Here is a 13,969-nt window from a genome sequence, read left to right as displayed (position 1 = left end):
GCTTCAAACTGAGAACCGTTCTTCCAAATTCATTCCAATTACCCCTAAAACCAAAACCAACTATTTACATAAGTCATACTACATCACATGGGGCATGCCAGTCCCGAGAACTAGCGATCAAAGTGCAAAAGCTCAAAACGACCGGTCGGGTCGTTACAGACACCAAAGATAAAAAGGTAACTATGGAATAGTAAAAAAAGAATGCGGTAAAAAGGCAAAAGGAACGAGATTGCATTTATTCAAATCCTACAGATATGTTATGGTCCAGAACATTATGCTAACACGACGTCGGGGAAAAGAAGTAAGGGTTCCCCCGATATGTTATTGATAAATAAGGGGCCAGTGCAAGAGGTAAGTTAAGACAAAGAATATAACCCAAGAGAGATTATGCAGAATATAGATATGAGAATGGACCAACGAGTAGTTTGTAGTTGACTCTGGAATAGCCTAGTTATGGCTAGACAGGAGGATACAAAGAAATCAGCAGATTGTGCAAGATAAACGTAGTTAATCTTAACATATGAATTCAGTCTCGCAGATATGATGTCGTAACCCTTGAGAAATATTCAGATAGGATTTGGGGTAATGAAAGGTACTGTATAAGTGTTACAGAAGTGAAAGTAAGTGCCAGTGGGGAGACAATAAAAAATTTCACTTCAGAAGCAACCCTACGAGCACACGGGCATGGAGGTATGTATCTAAGGATAATTATAGGCAAGTAAGAACATCAAAGATTCTTTTGGGTATACGATGTAATAAGTTCGTAGCTTTACTGGAGTCAAAGGGTCTCCCTTAAGTACTACAAAGAAAGCCTAGCTAAGAAAATAAGGAAGAACGCTTCAACTTAAGCATAGTGACATAAAGAAGAAATGGTCTTATAACAACAGTCTTACAACAATATTGTATGCACTCCATAAGAAAGAGGCACCTATCGTGGCTAATGAACGAGATGAAGAAAAAAATCAAAAGGTGATATTCAAGATCATATGGGTTGCATGGATTTCCAATATATGTGGGCACTAAGATGATCCAATTATTTATGCAACAAGTGGCAGAACGACCAGGAAAAGTCATTTAATGACACCTGAGAATGCACGAAAGGAAATATATGGTGCTAGCAAGTTAAAGGAAGGTTATGAGTAGTATGAATTGATATGTGTAGGTCGCACGCTAAAGTATCATATAGAGACAAGGTTCTAGATAGATGGGAGTAAGGATAAGAAAAGGTGAGTGAGAAGGTGAGGAGAATAGGTAAGTCTTCAGGATTAAACCCAGCAAAACAAGAGAACTAATGGTTTCCATAAGTTATGGAAAGCTCGGTACAATCTAAATAAACTGAGAGGAGTCTAAGAATATGAGCTATTAGAAGAGGTGAGATGCTGCCCTAGTAGTAGAATAAGGGTGTAATGGTGATAGATAAGAGGATGACGTCTTTTCAGTAGGATTTTCCCAAACTCTCTACTAAAATCACTGAGCCAAAATCTACATTTACAAAAACTCTTTTGTAAACCTATGACTAACTCTAATCCCGTTGTAGCACACAGCCTCAACTGTTGCGACAACTTCGAGTTAACTCTAACTTGAAAACTCTAAGTACCTAACATAATTGCTTCTAGATAAAGCTGAAAGGTACAATATAAAAACACCTACTACAATTGAACTAGAATACAAGACAGACACTTGGAACTAGTTCTTCTATCTGGTTCAAGTAGCTTCAGGTTTGCACGCTTGAATCACACACGAATTGCTTGCAAAATTGCCTTACTATTTTACTATCAATTCACGTTTAACTTCTACTTATGTGTGTTACCTGTAAAAGAGAACAACACTGATATTTATAGAGTTAGTAAATAGAGTGCATTGTCCAGTTTATATACATGATCCGAACACTCCTTGTTTTTAAACCCTGGAGGTTGTTTGACATATACTTCTTCCTTTAAGTAGCGATTTAGGAAGGCACTCTTGACGTCCATACAGTGAAGAGTAAACTCCATGTGTGCAGCAAATGCTATGAGGAGTCTTATTGCTTCCAATCTGGCAACTGGAGTTAAGGTCTCATCATAGTCAATGCCCTCCTCTTGGCTATAACCTTGAACCACCAACCTTGCCTTGTTCCTTATAACAGTTCCATCTTCATCAAGTTTGTTTTTGAAGACCCATTTAGTGCCAATTACTGATCTGTCCTTGGGTCTTAGAACCAGATGCCAAGCTTGACTCCTTTCAAACTGATTGAGTTCATCTTGCATACCAGTCTGCATCCTGCAAAGCCTCAGCAACATTTTTAGGTTCAATAAGAGATAGCAAAACAAAAGCACAAAGATTCTTTAATTGAGATCTAGTTTTAATTCCAGAAGTTGGATCAGTAATTATGTTCTCAATGGGAAGAGAACTTTGATACTTGTAAGGTTTCACAACCAACTGGTTTTTGTTTGATGTTTCTGCCATGTTTTGTTGCTAAGCAACAGGCTCATGGACAGGTTCCATTTGGGAATTAGATTCAGTTCTTGTTTGTTCAGTTCCCCCTGTCAAGTTGCCCTGGATGGAAGAACCTGTTCCATCACCTATTCCTTCTTCTGGTGCAGCTTCAGCTTGTGTTGTGACTTCATTTAAACCTTTTACCAGCCCAATAGCTTCATCTTCGTGTTCCTGTCTCTCAGAAAGAATGTTAGTTTCATCAAAAACTACATGTACACTTGCTTCTAAACACATAGTTCTTTTGTTGTACACTTTATAAGCTTTGTTATGTGAAGAATATCCCAAGAATACTCCATCATCACTTCTGGGATCAAACTTACCTAGGGAGTCCTTTCAATTTTTGTGCACAAATCACTTGCATCCAAATGCCCTTAGATGGGATTTATTTGGTTTTCTCCCTTTAAGTAACTCATAGGGAGTCTTCACTACAAGAGGTCTAGTCATGCACCTATTAATGATGTAACATGCAGTGTTTACAGCTTCTGCCCAGAAGCTATGGGGCAGTTTACTAGAAAGAAGCATAGTCCTAGCCATATCTTCAAGTGTCCTATTCTTTCTTTCAACTACTCCATTTTGTTGTGGAGTCCTAGGGGCAGAAAAATTATGACCTATGCCATGCTCAACACAAAATTCAGCAAACTTAGCATTTTCTAATTCAGTTCCATGATAAGACCTAATTGATGCAAGTTGATTACCTAGTTGTTTCTGAGTTTTTCTAACAAAAGAAGTAAAAAAGTCAAATGCTTCATCCTCAGATGTTAAAAACAATGTCCAAGTAAACCTAGAGTAATCATCAACAAGAACCATCACATATTTTTTACCACCTCTGCTTAATGTTCTCTTTGGACCACAGAGTTCATATGAACCAGTTCCATTGACTTGGTCGTGCTTACCACTTTCTTCCAGTTAAAAGAGGATCTTACCTGCTTCCCCCTTGCACAAGCCTCACAAACATTGTCTTCCTTGAACTTGATGTTAGGCAGCCCTATCACCAGGTCCTTGGAGACTAATTTGTTGAGTTGACTTAGACTTGCATGTCTATGTCTTTTGTGCCAGAGGAGGGGATCATAGTCCAACACACTTAAGCGAGTGAGTTCATTTTCTGAAAGAGTGGACAAATCTACAATGTATATATTGTTTACTCTTTTTACCTACAAAACAATCTTGTCAGATATAAGATTTATCACAAAACATTTGGTAGAGGTGAATGCTACCAGGTTACCTCTGTCACACAGTTGTGATACACTGATTAGGCTATATTTCAAGCCATCTATCAGGTAGACATTCTCAATGGAGTGTGAGTCCGTCTTACCTACCTTTCCACCCAATGATCTCACCTTTCTTACCATTTCCAAAGGATACATTACCTTCTTTTAGGTTCTCAAGTGAAAGGAACTGGTTCTTGCTTCTAGTCATATGTTTTGAGCAACCGCTATCCATGTACCATATTTGGCTGCTCCCTTTCACTTAGACCTACACAAGGAAATCAGGGTTAGTCTTAGGAACCCAAACTAGTTTGGTTCCCTTTCTATAGTCAAAGGGTTAATTAAATTCTTTTTATGCATCATGGCAGCCTATTTTTCCATTAAACAAAAGTTTTGTTCTTTTGACTGGCCTTTTCTTTTGTAGTGCACTCACTTTTGTAGTGACCAGTCTTACCACAGTATGTGCAGATTTTGTTCTCGGGACGTGTGATGTGCTTGCTTTTAGGATCCCACTTAGGTGCAGGGGTCCGATTTTGTTCTACTGTGGTGTTCTTGTAGCCATGATAGAGCATCAGATAACTTATTCCATATATAGGTTCTATCTAGTTCATGCTTAACCTTGCTTAGATCTTCTTTTAGGACTCTTATCTGCTCGTCCTTTTTGTACAACTCATCCTTTATTTTTCCTAGATTTTCTTCTAAGGTGAGATGTCTGTGATCAACTTTATTTTTACCTGTTCCTAGTTTTAGTTTTAAATTATCAGATCTAAGCTCTAGCACACTGGTGTCAAGCTCAAGAACCTGGTTCTTCAACTCAGCATTTTTACTATCACTTTCACTAGCCTTGAGTTCTAGATTTTTGGACTTAGCTTTCAAGATTACACATTCCTTAGACAACTATTCCTTCTCATTATTTATGACCTCATATTCATCGACAAAATCTAGTAGTAACTCAGATAGTTTTTCTTTGGATAAAAATTTAATCTTGTCTTTGAGATGAATCACACTTACTCGGATTCCTCATCGGATTCTCCAATGGCCATCAGTGCTTGTTCATCTCCATCTTCAGTTTCTGAATCCTCATCTGAACTCTCCCCCTAAGCAGCAACCATAGCCTTTTTGGATCCTTTGTTCTTCTTGGGATGAACCTGTTCCTTCTTCCTGTTTCTTCGTTCAGCCCTTTCTTTATTCCATTCAATTACCCACTGAGGAGAGTTTTTGATCCTGTGGTTAGTCTTACCACATTTGTAGCAGCCCTCGTTGGTCTGTTTTTCAGGTAGCCTTGGTTTGTTGAAGGTTGCACCTCTTGAAGAACCCTTTCCTCTAATTCGATACTTCTTGAAATCCCTCGTGTAGACATGTAATTTTTGACCCTCACCAAGATTTTACACGTTGTAGCGTAAATATTTAGTTTAGGTCTAATATCGTCATTTTAACTAGCTTTGACTCTTTTACTTTATTTTATCATAAAAATGAAAATTACAAAAATAGTTTCATTAATGTTTTGCAGTCATACTATTTAACTAGGATTTTACTTTTAAATAATCTTGAAAAAATACCAAAATAGTCTCACAACATAATACTATTTATTTTAATTAATTAAGATTAGTTTTATATTTTTATATTATAAATTGTATGTAATTTTAGAAGGAAGAGTTAGTTTTGGGTTGGTTTATCCCATTTTAATGAATTTTATAGTCCATTTTTAGTATTTGACCCAATTTTAAGGCCCAATTAGATCAAGCCCATACTCCCTTAACCTTAAAAACCTTCTTCTTAATCCTAGACCTAGACACAACCTAGAGACCCTCCAAAAAAACAGAAAAGACTATCATCTCTAACCTTCAGAAGACCCTTAAGCACCACCCGCAAAAACCAAAAAAGTACACGCCCCCCGAACGTCGTCATCTTCACCACACAAATCCAGCCGCAACTCCACCATCCCCGCCGCCCAGCGCACGATAGCATTTGGCCCCTTATGTTCTGGGTCCTTCCTCCAGCTCTCGTCTTTCTATATCATTCAGCGTCGCCCATTCACGACGAAGCCGGATCGTTACCCTAAATCCCGTTGTGGCCGTTTTCCAGATCCAGAATTGTTTTGTTTTTGCTTCGCATTCACGCCCCTTCGGGAATTTTTGTCGGATTTGACTCGATCCGCTTGGGTTTTCAGGATCTTCTTTTTGGTCTTCTCATGAGTTATTGAGAATTTGTTTGGCTGATCCAGAACAACTATGCACAGATATGAACGAGACGAGCATGAGGAGTATGAAGATTTGGATGAATAGGAGGAGGAAGGTGAAGGGTGTAGACATACGTAGTTGAGTTGAAGTTCGCTCCCATTCGAGGTGGCCGTTTCGAGGTTGTCCGTTCGAGATTTTTCGGACAGATTCGCGGTTCCATCAAGTTGTCGTTGTCCAAAGTTTTCTGAGTTAAACATTTTCAGATTCAAAATTACTTTGTTTTAAGGTCTATTTCTATCCCTTCATTGTTCTCACTATTTTTTTTTATCTTCGAATATGATGGGTTCATTGGATATTTGATGCATTGTCATTTTATCATGCCTTAGCTTCCGTTTCAATTTCCTTTGGTGATTAATATGGTTTTTACTTGCTTTGTTGTAATTCTGCTTTGTCATAATTGCTTTGTTGTAGTTTAGTTTAAATGTTTAACTGTTGTCTATTGTTCATCATTTAGGTAAGATAATGAATGTTTAATATAAATTGTTGAATTGGGTAAATTGGATCTCTGAATTTGGTACTAATAGGTGCGAATAGAGGTTTGGCTTTGTCCCGCTATATTGGCCCAGTAAAGTAACGAATTTAGTTTGAATAGAATTTGGGTTGATGAGACTAACAAGAATTAAAAACTGTATTTGGCTTATATGTTCAATAACTATACATAGCTAGTATACTTTTGGCAGGCACTAATAAATCAATTATCACGATTATGTACATGTACGCGTGACATGGTTACGATACAAAATAAATTGAGGTATGCATTCGCGCAACTTCGGCCAAACAATCTTAGTAATAATAAAATGCTATTAATTGTGTGCAAGTTCGCGTGACACGAGTATATTTTTTTAAAAATGAATATTCGTAAGAAATGCTTTAGGCGCGGTTTAATCTATCATTGTGATTGTGTACACGTTCGCGTGACATAATTATGTTTTTAAAAACCTAAAACCTTAATCTATCATTGTGATAGTCGCTCATTTAGGAGTTGCTTAAGGATATCTTTTTTTATGTTTTGAGTCTGTTTTTCTTTTTATGTCGTCTTTTACCTTCTGCTTTTGTACAGTAATGTTGAGTCTTTTAGGTGAGGTTAGAGTATGTCATAGTCTAGTTATGTTTTTCGAGTCTTTTGTTATTGTACTCCCTATTTTGTATTTGAAAAAATGTGTTATAAATCAAAAATCAAAAAAACAAAAAGAGATTTTGCTTTTTATATTTCCGTTAGAAGTTTTCTTTAGAATACTAATTCTAGAAATTACAAAAAAAAAAAATTTCTTTTGAGGTGGTTTTCCTTCAGGAAATTAATATCTAGAACTCGAAATAAAAAATTGCTTTTATATTTCCATTAGTATATTAAGACAAAAAATTCCAAAAAAGGAGAGAATTTTCTTTTGATACCTCTTTAGAAGTTTTTTTTAATTCCAAAAATCCAAAAATATTTTCTTTTGAGGTTCTTCTTTGGGAAATTAATGAAAAAAAAAATATTCTTTTAATTTTCGCAAGAACTTTAGGACATTATATATAGAAGAAAAAAAAACATACTTTATCTTTTGTTTATCTTTAGAGTTTCTCCCTTAGGTAATCAAAAACTGAAATCCAAAAATATTTTATTTATCTTTTTCATTTCTCATTTTGAAATCTTTCTTCAGGATATCAAATGAAAATTAAAAATATTTTTCTTTGGTTTATTCTTTAGATTTCCTTCCTAAAATTAAAAAAAATAATCAAAAAATATTTTTCTCTTCTAGGGTTTTTTCCTTAATAATTTCTCATAGAATATCTGTTTAAAAAAAAAAGAAAAAAAAATATGCTCATTTAAGATTGAGTTTCGAATAGATTATAGAACATTATGTAGAGAGATTCTCTTCTTTTTTCTCATCAGAGTAGTTAGTAAGGTAAAAAAAAAGACAAAAAAAGAAAAAGAGAATGTTAGTTTGTTTACTTTATTCCCGATCTTCCCGAACTACGCTTGGTCTGATTCATGAGGGACTTGATACGTAGGCAACCTACATAGGGTTCGATCGAATCATCATACAAAATATTTAAAAAAAATGGAATTATGAGATATGAGAAATGAGAGGAAAGAAAAGAGTGATAATTAAAAAAAAGAGGAAGCAAAATGAGCAAGCCAGGAAGTGCTCGAAAAGAAAAGAAAAGAAAAGATTGAAATGAACAAATTGGGATGATGCCAACTGACCTTGTGACCCTCGAAGTCATTCTTGAACCTTTAATTGTTGCTAGGGGCATTACACGCAATGTGATATTTTTAGCTGTTAAATGCCCTAACGCTAACGTGATGACTTCATTTTGTCCCTTTTTGTTATCTTCATTGAGCAGAAGGGTGGTTGGTTTGTGGTTCTTAAGGTAACTCTTCCATACAACATAAGGTCAAAGAGCAAGGTAGCCATGGCTAGCAAAGACTTGAACATGGGTATTATTGATCCATCTAAGGAGATTTTTGAGTCAGAATCTGAGTTGAAAGAAGAGATCTTAAGGTTGAAAGGACAGATGGCTGAAATATACCAAACCTGGATTAGTGGGCTTCCTCCACCATCAGTTCCCGCTAACTACACTGAAAACCTTGTCACCATTCTGCCACTGTCACAAATCCAGCTTCCTACTGTTGCTAATATCTCCCCACAACCTTTTCACACTCCACCCGCCCAAACCACCTCATATCCTGCTCCTTTGGCCACTCATGTTTTTGTAGCTCCTCCACCAGCTACTTTTTCTCGATCCTCTAGCGAGACTGTGTTCAAAGTCTCCGATGCCCAACACTATGCTCTAGAACCAACTTTCATGGTTTGGGATCCATACTCTTACGCTCCTAATTTTGAGCCTCCCGGTGAAACTGAAAAGCCTGCTAAGACGGTGGAGCAAGATGAGATATCCAGGAAGGTGAAAATCTTAGAGCAGTCTTTAAGAAACATGCAATGGATATGTAGCCAGATGAGCGTGTCTTACAAAGACTTGTGCTTGTTTCCTGATGTCCAGTTGCATGCGGGATTTAAAATGCCAAAGTTTAACTTGTATGATCGGCATGGAGATCCAGTAGCCCATCTGAGGGGTTATTGTAGTGAAATGAGAAGTGTTGGCGGGAAAGATGATTTGTTGATGGCGTATTTCAGTGAGAGCTTGACTGGGGCAGCCTTGGAATGGTATGCTCGTCAAGATGTCAATAAGTGGCATGTTGCCGTGCCCCCCTTTTTTCCCTTCGCGGGGAAGTCCGGGTTTCGACATTCATGGGGGAACAACTCGCTTCCTTTTGGGAATTAGGTATTTGAAGAGTCGCCACCTAACGGATTAAGGTGCGTTAGGGCACCTAGTGCGATTAACTCATGTAACCAGTTTGCATTACCAGAGATTAGGGTAAGGGCTCGAAATAACCTTGAGGGGAACGTGTCAGGCACCCCTCGCGATCCACAACGGTGGGTCCTGGCCGAATTTAGTTACGTGAATTAGTCATTTAACAGGTAAGTAGTCTAAGCACACATTTGCAAATAAAGGAAGCTTACAGAGTCTAAGCACACATATATAATCAAGGAAGTTTAGACGGTTCAAGCATACATATGTAAATTTTAGACAGTCTAAGCATGCATACTTAAATTAAAGAAGTTTGAACAGTCCGAGCATACATAAATTAAGGAAGGGAAGTCCTAAGTTGGTTAGCCTATAGGATCACATATGTACAATACCCGGTAAGCCTTTCTCAAATAAAAGGGTGGCATTAGCGCACAGGTCATCATATCCTTTTACTATCCATTACCCTCCCCTTAGTGGTTATATAAGCGAGTTTAATTACCGAACTCTAAGCATGCTTTAGTCGTCCCTTCCTTGTGGTCTCGGAGGTGTTTAGGACCTTTATACTTAGGCAGTTCTAGACACTCCTAAGGTATTCAAAAGGTAAAATCTAAGCGCCAACAAAGAACACATAGGGCTGTCAAATAGGGAAGCAATTAGGGGTTCGTGTTCTACCTCCACACATAAACAGATACGTAGCACGTCTCCAACAACTGATTTTGAAGAAATATAGAAAGCCTTAGAGCATGATATCTAAATGAACATCAAAAACACAGAATATGTAGCATTTGTTTTAAAGCGAAGGGGTAGAACCCTAATCAGCTCACCTATTGATTTTATAGTCTGTTAAACCTAGACGATTTCACACATGAACAGAACCCAATTTCACAGTAATAAGACCACTAATTACCTAAGGCTTGCCTAGGCATGGGTTGGTATGAAATCATAATTCTGAGAACAAGTTGAAACAACTGGAAGTCATTCAATCCTATAGGCATATTGATCTAGGCGATTACTGATACATAACTGATTTCATGCATATTTATACTAGAACATGATACCTATGTGTTGTACTACTCTTAAACCTTTTATAGACAGTTATTCATTTAAGAGACGTAGATGTTATTTAGAGCCAATGCAAACAGTGTCCTAAATCGGGATTTCTAGTGCACAGAGAGAGATGGTCATTTTATTAAGCAAGATCACAGCAACAATTTAATTATAGAGTTCCTAGGTGATTATGACTTTAGGCAGAATCAGAAATAAAATGATGACTCTAACATGTTTCCTAATATGCAAAGCAGTAAACATGATTATCCTAAGGCATGATATCTAATGCACAGGTTTATGGCATTCTTTTTTTAATACAAATAGGCATAGCAAACCTAGTGGCATGATATCTATTGTAGAATGTAAACATAGTGTAACCCTAAAGCATGATTTCTACCCGGTTTTCCCACAAAAATCGTATATGAACCCTCCCCTTTTTACTAATTACCCCAAATATGTGTTTACATAAAATATTATTACAGACCAGGATCAAATGGAGTACATAAGTAAATGAAACTATTCTATAGGGAGCCTAAATCAGGCCCAAAATAAACCTGGGGATGCCAGGCCTTCAATATAGTCTCAGAAGCCAAAGATCTCAGAACCAATAACATGTCTTGGTGTGTCAAAGTTCCCTAAGGATCTCAAGGATCCTGGGCAGTGCTCACACCAAGACCTTTCTCAAATAGGGATTGGTTATGTGCAGTGTGGAAGGGCCACCCCTGGTGTGCCAGAGTTCAGAAGGATCTCAGGGATCCCTAAGCAGTACACACACCAGAGGGGCAGAACCTAATAGTCTGAAGTGTAAAGTGAGAGTGCTTGACACAGTTTTGAAAGATTTAGTAAAACAGTGTAGAGAGGAAAACATTTTAAGAAGATGCTGGGAGTGACACCAATTTTGAGAAGACTACTAAGAGTAGAAGAACAGTTTTGAAATCATTTCTGAGGAAAGCAATTCAGCAAACAACCAATTAATCATAGAATACTCAGATTCATAGAAACTTAACCAACAGATTTACAAACAATGGGAAAGGGATGGGGAACATATAAAGTTGAAACCACATAAACAGGGAAACATTTGGGACAACACATGCACAGAACAACTAGAAGTCCAAGTAAGTCATGGTAATAGACAACATAGAGAAAGAATGTAACAAAATCATACTGAAGACAAGGGTGGGTTGGACAGAATTGGGCATACAATTAGGGCCAATTGAATGCATTAGGAAGCTGAGTAAGTAACATGGTCAACCAGTTAAAAGGGGCCGAGGGGGGGGGGGGGTAGGGGGTAAGGGAACTAAGTAAACACGCTGGACAAGTATCAACAACTAAGTGAAATTAGACATGCTGATTACACATAAGGCACAACTTAGACATGCTTAATAGCAGCAAACTGAGAACAAGTTGAGTAACTAATGTAGGAATAACCATGGGTGTAGAGATATATATCACATAAGGTTGACTTTCAAAATTTAACTAGAGACATACCAGTTAATGAAGGAAAATGCAGAATATGACAGAAGCAGGTGCAAATCCACTATCTAGCCCTGGCTTTCAGCCAGCTAAGCCAACAATCAGCAGAAGTAGCAAAGAAAGAGAGAGTGTTTGAATATGTGTGTGTGTATTGTGAACCACTGCCCATGTGTAGAGGTAAAAAATAAGAGAGTTTATATAGCACTTAAGGGGTGAATCAAAATAAGGTAAAAGAATCACAGTTCAATCAATTAGGAGCAATTAATCACTCACAGAATCAATTCCCATAGAGGAGTCCGGAATAAACCCCTTAATTGGGGGAGATCAATTAATGGTCACAACAGGGGTTCCAATTAAGGTAAGGACTCAAAAACATTCCATGTAGGGAGTCAGTAGAAATCCCAAAACCATACTGATAACTAATTAAGGCAAGTATGATCAGTTAAGGTCACAAATAAAGAATCAAATAAAATTTCAGCACACACTGATTTTAACCGGACACTTAATAGGAATCAATAAGTAAAATCTTCAACGAATACTGATTTTATAGGAAAGAGTTATTCAGATTCCCTAAATAGAAATCATTTAAGTAAAACCTCACAGAAATACCGGATTTAATAAGAAAAGCTGGTTCGAACCATCAGTAGAGATCAATTAGGGCAAAAATACCAAAGAATACTGGATTTTAATATGGAAAACATTTGAATCCCTAAATAGAATCAGTGAGTGCAACTGATTCACGAAAAATTAACATAATAGAATAAAATCAGTGTAACCATTAGAAACATCTAGTGTTCGAGCATACATACAAAGATTAACCAAATACATATAGAGACGAACAGATCAAACATTAAAAGTAGAAAATCTTTTGAAGAATGTCCGGGAAGAACCCTAGTTTTGAAAGAGTGACTAAAAATTGAAGTGGTTAATTAAACAAGAATTTTTTAGAGGAAAACACCTAATAATACTCGAATCACCTCAGATCTATGAAGATCTGAGAAGAGTCGAACAGTAGTGAAACTAGGGTTTTCAGAAAATAGCTGAGATAAAGAGAATCGGTAAAAAAACCATGGATTCATACTTAAAAGCAAGAGGAAATCCATACTCAAAAACGAAAGTGGCCGGAGACAGGCTAGTAAACAACTTTTAGGCCTTAACAAGGTTGAATATTCCACGAGATTCTTCTAAGGACTCATGAAATCAAAGAGCCAGGGAGTATAGGAGACCAGTGGTTGTCGGAAAAGGCATGAAAACACCATAGAAGAGAGTTCCTCGCCGGTGACGGTGATAAGGGTTAGGGTGAGTTGAGAGAGAACTGGAAGGGTGAGGGAGACTGGTGACAGCAGTCGAAGAGAAATGAAGAGGGGGTTAGGGTTAGGTGAATTAAAATGGTAAGTTTGATCGTGGACCGTTGATCAAAAGGATAAACGGCCACAATCAAACGGGGTTATTGGGTCGGGTGCATACAAATTGGGCTTAAGCAGTTTGGGTGTGATGACCCGGCCCGTCGTCACGTGAGTTACCGCCCCGTTTTCCCCATTTTCTACTTCTTCATGCTTTATTATAAGAGTCTTAGGTGAATGAGTCGATTTGGATTGGTTTTAGAAGGAAATGAGACACATAGTCTCTTTAAGGAAGGTTTGGTTTGGAAAAGTCAACTGGATGTTGACTTGTGAGTTAGAGAGCTCGGATGTGATTTCCAGTGATTCGGTTAGCTTCGGGGGATGATTTGTGACTTAGGAGCGTGATCGAAATTGATTTTGGAGGTCCGGCGTAGAATTAGGCTTGAATTGGCGAAGTTAGTATTTTGGCGAATTCCGGTTGATAGGTGAGATTTTGATCCGAGGGTTGGAATGGAATTCCGAGAGTTGCTTTAGCTTCGTTAGGTGATTTGGGATGTGTATGCAAAATTTCGGGTCATTCGGAGGTGTTTTGGTCGGGTTTTTGATCAAATGCGTAATTCGGAAGTTGTGGAAGAACTTAGGCTTGAATCCGATGCAATTTTGGGGGTTTGGAGTTAATTGTGGTGTTTTGATGATTGGAGCATGTTTGAATGATGTATTAGGATGGGTTGGCACTTTTGGTTGAGGTCCCAGGGGCCTCGGGGTGATTTCGTATGGCCATCGGGTTGATTTTTAACTTGGTGATTGCTGAAGTTTAGCTGATATCTGGTATTTCCGCATCTGCGGAAAAGGGGCCACAGATGCGGTCCGCAGATGCGAAGTCCTGAGG

The sequence above is a fragment of the Nicotiana attenuata genome, unplaced genomic scaffold (assembly GCF_001879085.1).
Source record: "Nicotiana attenuata strain UT unplaced genomic scaffold, NIATTr2, whole genome shotgun sequence".
NCBI classification, from domain to species: domain Eukaryota; kingdom Viridiplantae; phylum Streptophyta; class Magnoliopsida; order Solanales; family Solanaceae; genus Nicotiana; species Nicotiana attenuata.
Note: the sequence above shows the minus strand (reverse complement) of the source record.